Source organism: Trachypithecus francoisi, unplaced genomic scaffold (assembly GCF_009764315.1).
Source record: "Trachypithecus francoisi isolate TF-2019V2 unplaced genomic scaffold, Tfra_2.0 Lachesis_group21, whole genome shotgun sequence".
NCBI lineage: Eukaryota > Metazoa > Chordata > Mammalia > Primates > Cercopithecidae > Trachypithecus > Trachypithecus francoisi.
Window position 1 is genome coordinate 964621 of NW_022681467.1, and position 13897 is coordinate 978517.

General features: G+C 48.0%; 1 long non-coding RNA gene across 1 annotated transcript in view; it reads right to left on the reverse strand.

Moving 5' to 3' along the window:
• Positions 1-2315: 2315 nt before the first annotated feature.
• LOC117068339 overlaps positions 2316-13897 on the reverse strand; it is a 48806-nt gene continuing 37224 nt past the window's right edge. The window contains exons 7-9 of the long non-coding RNA XR_004431072.1: positions 3799-5356; positions 3371-3628; positions 2316-2510 (exon numbers count right to left, since the gene is read on the reverse strand). This is a non-coding gene — a long non-coding RNA (uncharacterized LOC117068339). The remainder of the gene's footprint in view (positions 2511-3370; positions 3629-3798; positions 5357-13897) is intronic.

Genomic DNA, 13897 nt, shown 5'->3' on the forward strand with positions numbered 1-13897 from the left:
ATCATTGCGCTCCGCTGGGAAACGCACAGTGCCCTCATGCAGTGCAGTGTGCATCGTGCAGAACCTACACCTGCCGTCACCCTGCACCCAGCCCCTCACTGGCTGTCCCCACCCACGTTCCCACATTGCTGTTCCCCCTTTAGAGGCCCTTGGGTTCAGAGGATGCCCTGAGCCGTGGGATTCCTGTGAGCATTTGAGTACTTGCCCAGAGCCAGGCTCCAACGTGGACACAAAACCAGAGAGCTAGGCATGACCACACTAAGTGGAGCATGCCGTTACCAAACTAAACATAACATGTTTCTGCTTAAAATAAAATAAATCCAAGAATTTCCAGGTCCCTGGAATTTATTCAGAACCCCTGTAAACTGCTAGATGGTTGCCCTCAAGTCGTGGAAGCACAGAGGAAAACCAATAACGTCCAACGCTGTGCTTTCGCAAAACACACAATCCTGTCCTCTCCCCATTTCGGTCCCAAGAAAATCACACCAGTGGAGCAGCAAGAATGGGGACTTGCTGTGGACCATCACAGCCCCACAACCGAGGGACGGAGGCGGAGGTGACCCGGGAATAAACCACAAAGTGCCTGGGCTCCAGGTGGCTCCATCGAGGGCCATGAGTCCCACTGGGGAGAGGTGACGCGCTTCTCTGCTTCTTAGTATTCAGAGCCCCCCGCCCTCCAGAAAATATTTTCACTCAAAATTAAGTTGTCGTTGAGATACCATTTTATTTTTATTACGAATAGATTTCACCTAAACTGAAAGCTGAATGGATGTCTTTGAGATTTTTTAAGTGTATAAAAAGGAAGTAACTCCCACCCTGGTACATGACCCTACTATTCCCAGCACCGTGTTTCTGAAATCTTCCTGAAGTCCATCTTTTTACCCCTCCCTTCCTCCGCTCCCTTCATTTTTGGCCCAGACCCTCTTGTAGGCACTGAATAGCAGGGAAGGAGACAGGCCCAGATCTGGCTCTGGTGGGGTTCATATCCTGGTCTAACAGAAACAGACAGGGGATGGAACATTTTCATTAGAGCTAGTGTCCTGAACAAAAGGAAACAAGGTGAGTGGGGGTCACCACAGCTCCTAGCAGGGGACAGGCAGAGACGGCTGCTCTGAGAAGGTGAATTTGTGAGACTTACAGAACAGGAGACAGACCCAGCGCAGACTCCCCAAGCAGAGGGAACGCGGTACTCGCCAAGTCCTGCAGGAAATGCCAGGCAGAGATGACCAAGACAGAGCTTCCCTGAAGGAATCCGCACTTTAGTCTGGGAAAGAAAGGTCAAGGCCGTTGATGGAGGACTCGCCTCGCACCAGGCTCGGCTCTGAAGTGCTTGCCATGAACATAGGGCAGCAGCCGAGGTTCCTACTGCACACAGCAGTATATTTCAGTCTGCGCCCGAGACCACACTCCTAACCATAACACTCCAGGACAGGTACACAGGAGGTTGTCACCAAGGGCAAAAACAGTAAGGGACCTTGAGGACCAGAGAAAGGTCTGGCAGAAAGGAAGTCAGGACCTCGCCAGGTATAGATGATTCAGTGTGGCAGAGACTGGGCCAGAAAAGGCTCTGTGGAATCCACCCTGTTGGCGGGAACCCTCGTGCTGGGAGCCCTGAGCAAGGCCCCGTGGCAGGCGGCTCAGGATGCCACGCTGCAAGGAAGCCCAGCCACACAGAAGCCACGTGCGCCACAGACATGGGAGTGAGCAAACCTACTGTTAACTCGAATCCTCCCACCTGACGCACCACACCCTGGGCTCCTTCCAAATTCCTTACCCACAGAATCCGCCAACACAGCAAAATGGCTGTTGCTGTACTAAGTTTGGGGTGGCTTGCTGTGTACCCATAATAACTGAAAACCAAGGATGTGCAAAAGCAAGCAAGAGTGCTGATGTCTCTGAAGCACTACAGTGACCTCAACGAGAGGACCTGTGCTCTAGCCCCAGTCCGAGTCTGAGAAGTCAAAATGGGAACATTAGAAACTGACTCACCATCCTTTGAAAGGAAAGGCTCAGGGACGTGGCTATCTCAAAGGCAGGTGTCCAGGGGGTCTGAACTGCAATGTGGACCTCCTCATCCCCTTCTCACCCTGGGGATGCTTTCTGCTGTGCCATCGCCCCCATGTAAAAGCCCTATGAACAGAAAGCCAGTGCACTGTAAACACAGATGCCACATGGAGAAATCCTCTCAAAAAGGGGTGCACAGACCTAAGAGCTTCTGCACCACTGAGTAATACATTTAACCTGTCTCATTAATATGTTAACGACGGTAAGCAGAAAACATTTAATTAGCCAGAGCTTTGCTTGTTTTCTTTGAATTTTAAAGGATTTCCAGGACATGCACTGGGATCTCTAAAATCTTGAGGGAAGGGTGAGCCAGCACCTTCTTGACCTGAGGTGGATCCCGTTAGCAGGCAGAGGTGCACGGAGCCCAAGCTGCAGCCTGGCCTCTACAAGGCGGTCTTCCCTGCTTTCCTCTTTCTTCTCCTCCTTTCCAACATCTTCAGAGGGGGCTGAAAGTAAATGAACAAACACACTTACATAGACAGATTGAGCACTTCTAATCTGAAAATCTGAAATCTGAAATGCTCCAAAATCCAAAATTTCGTAAATGTCAACACGACACTGAAAATTCCACACCTGACCTCATGTGATAGATTGCAGTCAAAATTTTGTTTCATGCACAAAATTATTTAAAACATTATATAAAATTACCTTCAGGGTGTGTTTTAAGGTATATCTGAAACATAAGTGAGTTTTGTGTTTAGGCGTGAGTGGGTCTCATCCCCTAAGACAGCTCATTATCTGTATGTGCATATTACAAAATCCGAAAACATTGGAAATCCAGACACCTCCTGATCCCAAGCACTTCAGATAAGGAACACTCAATCTGTGTGTACATACACATGCGCATATGAATGTACTTGTGTGTGTGTGTGTATTTAGAGAGAGATTTGCAAAGGTTATTTGGTTGCTCCCTGATCATAGCACCATCTTGATTCTAGGATCTCTTGAAGCTCTGTTAAAGGAACCAACAAATGAGCAGGGAAGTGTGTTGAGAAATAAAAGTAACCGTGCATGAGACTCTGCTGGATAAGACAAGCAAAAAATTGGGGTCAAAGGCCTTGAACTGCTAAAATAAGCAAGAGTGCAAGCTCCATGGCTCTCCGGAACTGCAGACACCCCACAGGGAGGTGGGGATGCCATCAGAGGCTCTATGCTGCCTCTTAAAAAGCTGACAAATTCCATTATATATACATTTTATGCACCTAAACTCAACAGTTTAGCAAGTCATGTTGGTCAACATTTTAAAGAGAAATGCCCAGAAAAAATAGCCATGAAAAAGGGCAGCCAGTGGTACCCAAAAACCCACCTAGTGGGCTCATGTGCCCAGAGAGCTGGAGACACACACTCTGCGGTTCTCTGGGTCGCGCCCAGCGGCCCCGCGCTTTCCATGGACGTCGAGAGGAGGTTTTGCTGAGCCGTATCACTCATGTTTGCAGATTGGCAACCCATGGGCACCATGGCACTGGCATCATGCAGGGTGTGACACGGGGAACAAAGCAGGGAGCCTTGAACAGCAAGCCGTCGTGAGTGACTGGGGGCGTCTGCGTGGGCTTCAGCCTCCACCCTGTAAGCCAACGGGAGGTCCCAGTTGTAATCCGGACCAACTCTGCTCTGCACGAGAGCAATGCGCTTCCTCAGCATCGTTCACACAGCTGCTTGCTAAGATCCCAGTGCCCCACTTGCTGTCTCTTCGTAGCCCTGGTTGCCCTTCTCAGGGAGACAGCTCACACTGACCTGGGGGCAGTGGTCCAGAGATGATGTATCCACAGCTTGGGTGGGGCAGGGGATCACCATCTTCCTCCAATCGCCACTCTTCCAACAATGCAGCTCACAATCACCTCAGCCCTAACAATCTTACTGAAAGCAAATGTCATCCATGCAAAAGATCAGATGTATACAGTATAAGGTGGCACAAAGCCGTGATTACTAAAACAGAGCATTATCAGGAAACGGGCCTGGCATCTTAATTCCTAAGGCGCTAATAGAGTTGATCTCATACTTCAAATACTTCTGGTCTCAAAGCTTTGGTAAATCTGAGAACAGAGTTGGGTCTTCGGGAAATAGAGACAGTAGCAGGAAAATCCAGAAATAGCATCAGAGGATCCTTCGAAAAACATAGTAGAGAGAGAGACAGACCCTACCTGTACATGGAAGGCAGTTCAACCAAGACAAGACTCAGGGAGATTCCAGGCCGTGGAAGGTGCATATTGCAGTATCATGCCCCTTCAAGACCCTTTAAGTAATCCATTGTATTTAGCAGAAAACACCAGTCTCATCTGAGGAAAACAAATCCCAGGATAGCCAATCAGTGAATTACAGTCTTAGCAGGTACTCACCAGAGGAGGCCGGGTCCAGTGAAACCCGAGAATCAGCCCACACCAAAATTCTGCAGGGAGTCAAAGAAAAACGTACACAAATGCTCTCATCAGTGTTAGTCATAATGCCCAGAAAGCAGTCACTGGTGGGCGTATGGAGAAGCCAAATGTGGTCCATCCATAAGGTAATGTGGTCCATCCATACGGCAGAACACTGTGGAACCCTGAAAGGGAAGGAAGCTGTGATCCCTCCTGCTGCCACACAACAGGCCTGAAAACACTGTGCTCGGTGAAAGAAGCCAGACACAAAAGACACACACTATTCGATATAGTTCTGTGAAATGCCCAGAACAGGCTAATCTGCAGAGACAGAAAGCAGATTCCTGATTGCCTGGTGGCAGGGGAGGCGGGACTGGGATGTCACCGCTAGTGGGGTGGGGATTCTTTCTGAAGTTAGACAGTGATGGTCACATAGCATTGTGGATGTACTAAAAGTCACTGTTTCCTACACTTCAAATTTGTTTAAATAGTGTTAAGTTATGTGAATTCTACCTCAACTTTATAAACTCTATTTGGTTAATCCATTTTTAAAAATTCTGCAATGGCAGCATCTGGCCAGGGCTCCTTTGTCAGCATGCCTTGGGTGAGGTGAGGAAAGCGGCCCCACAACCTGCTTACCGGGGGAGGATAAATGGCCCACGAGGTGTCAGGAAGCCAGTGGGATCCAGCCAGAATTTACGGATAAACCATAACCTGGTTTTTTAAATATTTCACACAAAGGATCTTAAATCCCAAGAAATAGAAACATGCTGCCAGTTTCTTTCATGGATCCCACCAGAAAGAGGGCATGGAGAGGACCTGAGATGGGCGAGGGCCTCTCTTGCTCTGTTTTCAGTCAACCTCAACCACGGTTGATGAGTCCTGTGGGGCTCCACACCACGGAATGGCCTTTCTGATGGCCTTTGTTCTTGAGGCTCCTGTAGGAGAAAAAAAAAGAAAAGGAAAATCCCGTTCAATCACCATAACCTGTCCCTGCAAGAGCATAAAAATAAGTGATTGCTTATTTGAAACACCTGAACTATCACTGCTGCAGCAACTCAGGAAATCTGATAAGGTAATAATGAAAACTGTGTCATGCATGAATATCCATTTTAAAAACACACTTATGTCAGTCTTTACGTAAAGGTCGAAATTAATGTTATGTTGAAAACATTTTTCAAACCACAATTATCTTGACTCATGAAGCGAACCGAATTCCTATTAGGTTTACAGTCTTGGGTTTAAGCCTCACACATTTCAACAGAAGGGCTTCACCAATCAAAGCAAAAGCTAAATTGAAGAGAGATCACAAGGACTTTCTATCCCTGGAGCTGGCTGCCTTTGTTCAGCCTTCTGGGTCACATCTTGCCCTCCAGGGAGAAGTGGCTGATGAGTCAGAAGGCGCTTGTGAAGCCGTCCTTCTCCCAGTGCATCCCACGGACCCCCAGATGCTCTTTCACATAGGCATGTCTCTTCCCACTGGGTGGCATGTGCGACCTGGAGTCCCTGGCCCAAGAGCCACCAGTCAGTGCATCACTGGAGCAGCAAGGGACACCCATTGTATTCCCTGCCCACAGGCAAGGAGCAGCCACCAATAGGCTCCAGAGGCTGATGGGGAGCCACTGTGTGGTGCATCCCCCCTGCCCAGCAGCCGTTTTGGTGTTTTGGTGGTGCCCGGAAGGGATACAGTATCATGTGGAAGTGGCTCGATGTATCAGCCATCTGTAGCTGCATAACGCCACACACTTAACAGCTTTAAACAATACCCATTTGCCACCGTGCAGCACGGCAGCTCAGAAGTCCTGACAGGCTTGGCTGGGCTCTCTGCCTTTGTTCTCACAAGCTGGAACCAGCGTCAGCTCTGCTGTACTGTAGGTGGAGGCTCCAGGGAAGATCAGCTTATGGTCTCATCCAGGTTGTGGCAAAATTCAGTTCCTTGTGGTTCCAGGACTGAAGTCCCCGTTTTCTCATGTCTATCAGCCAAGGACTAGTCTCAGCCCCTGAAGGCTGCTCTCAGGTCCTGACCCATGAGCCCCTCCACATCACCATCAGGAAAGGAGCAGCTCCCTGGACAGAGCAGCTCTGTCACCCCTGGGTCCCTCTGACTTCCCCTTCCATCACCAGTTCAAGAATATCCTCTGCTGTAAAGGGTGTGTGGTGAAGCTCAGCCCAGCTGGGTAATCTGCTATTTTAAAGTCAAAGGATTAGGAACTTTCTCCGTCCACCTGTGCTGCTGCAACACAATACCTGAGACTGGGGATTCATAAAGAAGAGAAATTCCTTTCTCACAGTTCTAGAGGCTGGGAAGTCCAAGTCAAGGTACTAGCAGGTTTGGCATCTGAGGAGGGCCTAGTGTCTGCTTCCAAGATGACACCTGTTGCTGTGTCGTCCAGGGGGAATGAATGCTGTGTCCTCACACGGCAGGAGACAAAGGGGTAAGAGCTTACGGTGCTCCCCTCAGCCTCTTTTATAAGGACGGGAATCCTATTCATGGGGGTTCTATACTCATGACTTCATTTCCCCACCTCTTAATACTCTCACTTGGGTGATTAAGTTTCGACATATGAATTTTGGTGGACACACTCAGACCATAGCAGTAACCCTAATTACACCTGCATCAGTGAATCCAGTCTTCAAAGTCTTGGAGATTAGAGTAGGAAATCTTGAAGGCCATATTAGAATTTTGCCTCCCACACCTGGTGAGTAAGAAATAGTTACCATAAGCTCAAAAGTCAAGCTCTGTTCAAGTATTCCCCACCCTCCATTTGCACACAATTTCCAGGCCTTCTGATTTTACTACTACTACTAATAATAGTGGTGGCTAGCCCTTGATGCCAGCCTCTCTGTTCCACACCTAAAAACTGGTCTGATTTAAAACACACAATCCTCTATGAAGCTAACTCTATTACTAGTTCCATTTTGCAGAGAAGAAGACTGAATCTCAAAGAGGTGAGGTGATGTGCCCAGGTGACTCAACCAGTGTGTGTGTGGAGCTGTGAAAAGGCAGGACCCAAAGTGACAGCAGGGGCTCCTACCCCAGACCCGAGCAGTCACCGCTGGTTTCAGCCTCTGTGTGCACTGAGTGCCTGGGTGCGGGTACCCAGCTCTTGAGTCCACACTATGACCCACCATCTCTCCAGCTGTGGGCCCCAAGCCTCACCTCTGTGTCTTCTTCCCTGCCCTCCACTGGCCTATAAGCAACCATCAAAGAGTTTTTAAATGTTCATCATTTGCTGTTGACTTGTTCCCCTGAGGGCTTGATAGAGCTGACTAGCACACATATGAAAAAGTGTTAATAAAAGATTAAAATGCAAGATCATGGAAGATCCAGATCAGCATAGAAAATCCAGTCTAAGGGTAAGGCTGAAGGCCACACTTTCATGTCTCACCCAGTTCCTAAAGCTGAAACATAAATTTTACTCTGAGCTCCCTAGCAGAAAAAGCAAAAACAAAAATACAGAAAATTAATTGTGCAGAGGTGGAGGTTGCAGTGAGCTGAGATTGCAACACTGCACTCCAGCCTGGGCAACAAAGTAACACTCTGTCTCAAAAAAATTTTAAATAAATAAAAAAGAAAAGAAAATTAACTGTGCAAAAGTAGAATAATCCACCTCCTTTAAAAAAGCAAATTTTTTTCCTAACTCACAGAGCAAGAAAGCAGTTTGCCTTGTTAACTTCACATAAGGGGCACTGATTATCATGGTAGAAAACCCTTGGCAGCATTTCTAAAGCAAATGCAGGCCTGGGCGGTCTCACGGAATTTCCCTTACGGACCTTACGAGCAATCAGGACCCGTCATGAGCACCAAGCACAATTTAGAGAGCATAGATTCACAGGTGTCTGGGAAGTGAGACAGATTCCAAATTCCAGAGACTCAGCCCAACACACCCCAAAGAAAGGAGGTTCTGCATGCCATCCAAAGACCCTGCACAAATGCCCTTCTTCTCAACGAGGGCAAACAACTGATTATTCAGGGTTCTCATCTCAGATCAGAACCTGGTGGGCAGATATTCCCTCTCTATTGTCAAAAATTAAATAATCTAATCAAACGAGCAAGGTTGAGTGGACAGACTTTTCATGAAAATTTATAAGACTAACCAAGGCCCTTAATAAGACGATCCAACACTGAAGAGAAGTTGGATGGAAGAACTTACATATGAGACAAAGTTTATGCTCACACGCCTACACACAGACACAAACATATAATGCATGCATATATATGCACATATATATGCAAATGTACACACATACACACAAGCCCATATATGCACACACATACACATCAACATATACATACACATATGCACACATGCAATCATATATATGAACACACAAATACATACATGCATACACATATACATAGGCATATACGCATAGGCACAAATAAACACTCATATATGCACATATATACACACCTAATAAACACACACTCACCCACACATGACAATTCTGATTTCAGCAAACACTCATGTTTATAATTCCTCCACTTTCTAACATAGCCAAAAAATTTTTAGTCTGGAAACTTTCCAAAGCAAATTGAACCATCACTAATCATGGTCATAGAAAACTCTCAGTGATGAAGCAACACCGATATGTGGTTTAGAGCAACATAGTTTCAGTGACACTATCAGAATAAACCGCTGAAAAAAATCTGATGCTCTCCAGGGGCCGGGTGAAGTGGCTTGCACCTGTAATCCCAGCTACTCAGGAGGCTGAGGCAGGAGGATCTGGACATCAGGAGTTTGAGGCCTGCCTAGACAGCATAGTGAGACCTGCATCTCAAAATAAAATAGAATAAAATAAAACATTTTTTAAAAAAAATTCAAGGATCCCAAAGAATTCTGGAGTCCAAGTGCACGGAAGAGGAAAGAGCAAGTGGTTCACCTGGGAGAGCTGGAGGGTGCAGGACGACCTCAGCGCCACCTCGAAGGCCTTGGCTTTGTCTTTCTTTTCCTGTACCTCCACATTTGCTTCCCCTCTGTGGAGCCAGAGGAGCACCTTCATCATCTTCCCTCAAAGTGCCTTTGAGTGACCAAGCACCACGTCCCTCCACCTGCACCCTGGTAGCCAATGAGCTTTGCATCACACCTGCCTCGGGCCAGCCACACCTTGGATGATTTCGCTGACACTGTTGACTCTCTACTGATTCACCTAAACATTCCCCAATGCTAAAGACATTTAATTTGCTTTCACAGTAAATAATCCACACTATTCCATACATGTATAACACTTTTCAGCTGTAACTCTAAACTGAGTAATTAAACTGAAGCGACCTTTTCTGTAGACATGTGGTTTTATTTGGTTTTACTCACTTGACAAGTGCTTCTGTGTTCTAAGCATGTGCCTGCATTCACTCTGTTTAACCCTTTAACAACCTTATGAGGTAGACACAGTGAAGTGATCATGCATATTTTACCAGTGGGGAAACTGAGCCACAGAGCAGTTAAATAGCTTGTTTGCCCACACGGTCACAAAGCTAGAACATTTTCTCTACAGGGGACCAACAAAATATTTTGAGGAACTGGTAAAATGTAGACTTAGATATACTATGGAAAGAATTGTGAAACCCAGATTCCACAGAAATGTTCTAAGAGAATTCAAAGAATGCTAAAGGTCATCCTTTAAAACACTCCTCATGCCCAGAAAGCCACCTCTGAACTCCACAGCCTTTCTGGTTCTCACCGCTCTCTGCACCCCTACCCTGGCCAGCACAGAAAACATGCTCTTCTCTCTCCACAGCCATTTCCCTCTGGCCTTCACAGCCAGGTTTCAAATTGTGTGGAGGGAAAGAGCCCAGCACTGGGAACTGAAATGGGATGAATTAGAGGACACAGACTGGCCAAGTGGGCAGAACTCTAATGTAACCCCCGACCCAGTGAGCTTCCCCTGGAGACATGAGATGCAGCACCTGTGACCCTGTTAGGTTATATGACAAATGAGAGAGTATCCCGCTGCACTTGACCTAGCCACAGGAACCCTTGACAAGCAGAGAATTTTCTCCAACTGGTGGAAGAAATGAAGTCAGCCAGATCGCACACCTTACGGAGCCAACATGGCCTCACCGGCTTTAAAGACAGCCTGGCTGAGAGCAGCCCCTGGCTAACACGGGGCCCCGAGTCACCAAGAACTGAGTCCTGCCCAGCACTTAAGTGTGCCTGGGAGGAGAGTCTTCCCCAGGACCCAACAAGAGCCCAGCCCAACTGACACCTTGACTTTCACCTTGTGAGATCAGAGAAGCCCACTGAAGCCACAACTTCTGTCCTACAGAGCTATGGGACAGTGAGCAGGTGCTGCTCCAAGCCGCTGTGTGTGTAGCCATTTGTCACGCAGCACAGATGACAGATGAATGCCTGAGGAGTGGGCTTGGGGCCCAGGCGACTCGGGGCCCCAGAGGGAGGAGCAGGGCAGCAGTCTGGCACAGCGAACCTACCTCTGGCAGACTGAGGGGCACGTGCTGTGGGGGTGGCTGGGAGGAGGGGCTGGAGCGTGCGGTTGAGCACCGACAGTTAAAACAGACCACGCTGCACCCGCTGAGTCCTGGCTTCACCCCTTGGAACCTGTGTAACCTTCGGGAGCTGACCTCCCTGAACCTCAGCTCCATTATCAGCGACCTTCAACCTCGAGGTTGAAGTGTGCCCACCGCGCGGGGTTGCCGTAAGGATTAAATCGAAGGCCCCACAGGGAGCCCTGGCCCAGTGCTGACACACGGGCAGCGTCTGCACACACTGAACATGGAAAGGGATACAGCCTGCCAGTTGGTAGTGACAAAACAGTGGCCCCCAAATATATCCACGTCCTAATCCCCAGAACCTGTGAGTATGTTGCCTTACATGGCAAAAAAGGCCTTGCAGATACTGTTAGGTTCAGGATTCTGAGATGGGGACGTGATTCAGGTGGGCTCAAGGTCACCACAATGGTCTTCACGAAAGGCAGAGACAGAGGTGGCAGCCTGACCACAGAGGATGCAGAGGGTGCAGACCACACTGCCGCGGCAAAGACGGAGGAAGGGGCCAGGAGCTCAGGCATGCAGGAGCCACAGGGGCTGGGACAGGCCAGGACACAGCTTCTCCCCAGAGCCTCCAGAAGGACCAGCCCTGCCAGCACCTTCAGCCCACTGAGGCTGATTTTGAACTGCCTTCCAGAATCGTACAAAAATAAATGTGTTATTTTAAGCCACTAAATTTGTGGTAATTTGTTACAGCAGCCCCAGGGAAGTAACATACCCTTCCTGAAACCACACCAGACTTAACCTGTGTGTAGGCCCAGGGCAGGGGCAGGGGACACTCGGAGGAACAAAACCTCCCAGCCAGCCTCCATCCGGCTTACTTGCAGGAGGTCACCCAGGGAACTATATTCCCTGCAGCTCCCATGAGGCACAGATTTATGCAAAAAATAAAATTATTAGAAGTAAAAGGAGTTCAGTTCTTGGGAATTCCACTTTGAGCATTGCACACAGGAGACTGCCAAGCTTCAAGACCAAAAACCAGTGCCAGACACATAAGTGGATATCACGGGTCAAAGACAGCACAGAACCAGAAAGGGGAGAAGAGAGGGAAGGGCCTAGACCACACAAAAACCTTAACCCTGCCCATCAGGATGATGGATGGAATCCTGACAAGCACTGCAAGACCCCCAGATGGTTACACTGTGGCGTGCTGTGTACAATGTGTGTAGGTGCCTGCATGCACACAGGCACACAGCACAGATGTGCTTAACTGCCAATAAACCATGTAGAGCCTATGGAAGTCATACAGGAGTGCTTGTTCCAGATAAGGCTTTTCGTTACAAGGTAACAGCTCAGAGAAGACTCTCCTGGTGTCCTGACTTCCAGCCTGTGAAGGGTTATGAGAGCCAGACTTCTTGTTTCCCTGAGGAAAGGAGAGGGGACAACACCAGCTTGGCTTGTAAGGTCTCAGGAAACTTCATAAGCCTGTGAAAGACTGTGGAAGTAGATATTACGGTTTAACAAATCCTCATTTGGCACTTACTATTTATTCCAAGGTAGGGATTTTTTTATCATGTCCATTTTACAGATAGGAAAACTGAGGCCTAGGGAGATCAAGGAACTTGTCTAAGACCCCACTGTCTGCAAGGGGCAGAGGCAGGCTTGAACTCAAGCAGTCTAGACCCAGAGGATGTAGAAAATGCATCTGCATCTGCATCAGCATCATGACTGCTATGAACAGAATGGAATGTTTGTGTCCCCCCAGAATTCATATGCTGAAGTCCTAGCCCCTAATGTGATGGTACTGTAGACGGGGCCTTGAGAGGTAATAAGGGTTAGACGAGGTTACGAGGGTGGGGCCCTCATGGTGGGATTAGTGCCCTCATAAGGAGAGACACCAGAGAGCTAACTCTCTCTCTCTCTCCCCTCTACCCCCATCAAGTTCATGTGCAGGTCATGTGAGCAAACTACAAACCAAAGGAAAATGCAGCAGGGACCCCTCTTAGGGACCTGCCAGGCCTCCCGAGCATTGAAATAAAGGAAAATCTTGAGTTCCTTCAAGGAAAATTCCAGGCACCCAGCTAGCCCTGAGAAGTAAATGAGCAACCTGATAAATAAGAAGGTAACAGTGGCTTAAAACAGTGGCTAGGGAAGTCAGGAGATGTTCAGTTCCCCAGAGAAGCTAAAGGTAGTATCTTAACAAATGTCTCTCAGCTGTCTTTCAGAAACCCAGACCCCCACCAAGTGGATCTGCTGGTGCTTAGACCTCAGACAAGGGGGATTTTGGACTGAACCTTGACCTCTGTTCTTTGTTCTAAATTTCTTCCTGAGCAACCTGGGCCCATGGGTCAGACTCCACATTCTTTTCTTCTAATCCCAAATTTCTAGACAAAGCTTTGCCTCTTTAACCAATTGCAAATCGGAAATTTTTTTAATCCACCTATGACCTGTGGGCCCACTCTTGGAGATGTCCTGCCTCTTTGGGTCAAACCAAAGTACAGCCTCCATGCTTTGATATATAACTTCAGCCATCACCTCTGCGTCCCCTCCTTTCAAAACCCTTACCTTAGGGTAAGCCATGAGAGAAGTCAGGTCTTAAGCATGAGCTGCCTGATTCTCCTTGCTTGGTGCCCTGCAATAAATGCCTCACTTTCTCGTGCTGCAATAATGATGTCAGTGTTTGGCCACACCCCCTGTTCAGTTTGATAATAAGAGAAGAGCCCTCAGCACAAAACCTACCTTGCTGGCACCTTGATCTTGGACTTCTCAGTGTCTAAAACTATGAGAAATAAACTTCTGTTGTTTAAGCCACAGTATTCTGTATTCTGTTATGGTGGCTTGAACTGACTAACAGAGATTTGGGGTTGCTGAAAACAGGGACCTGTTTTATAGAAGCGAATCTCCACACCGTGGTGCATTGTGACTTTCCAGCACACCCCTCTCTGTTCAAAATCGCCACCTGCAACGAGCAGGGAGGTTTCCAATGAGCTCTTACTGGGTCCTCCCACCTTCGCCACGGCAGGCTGGAGCCCTG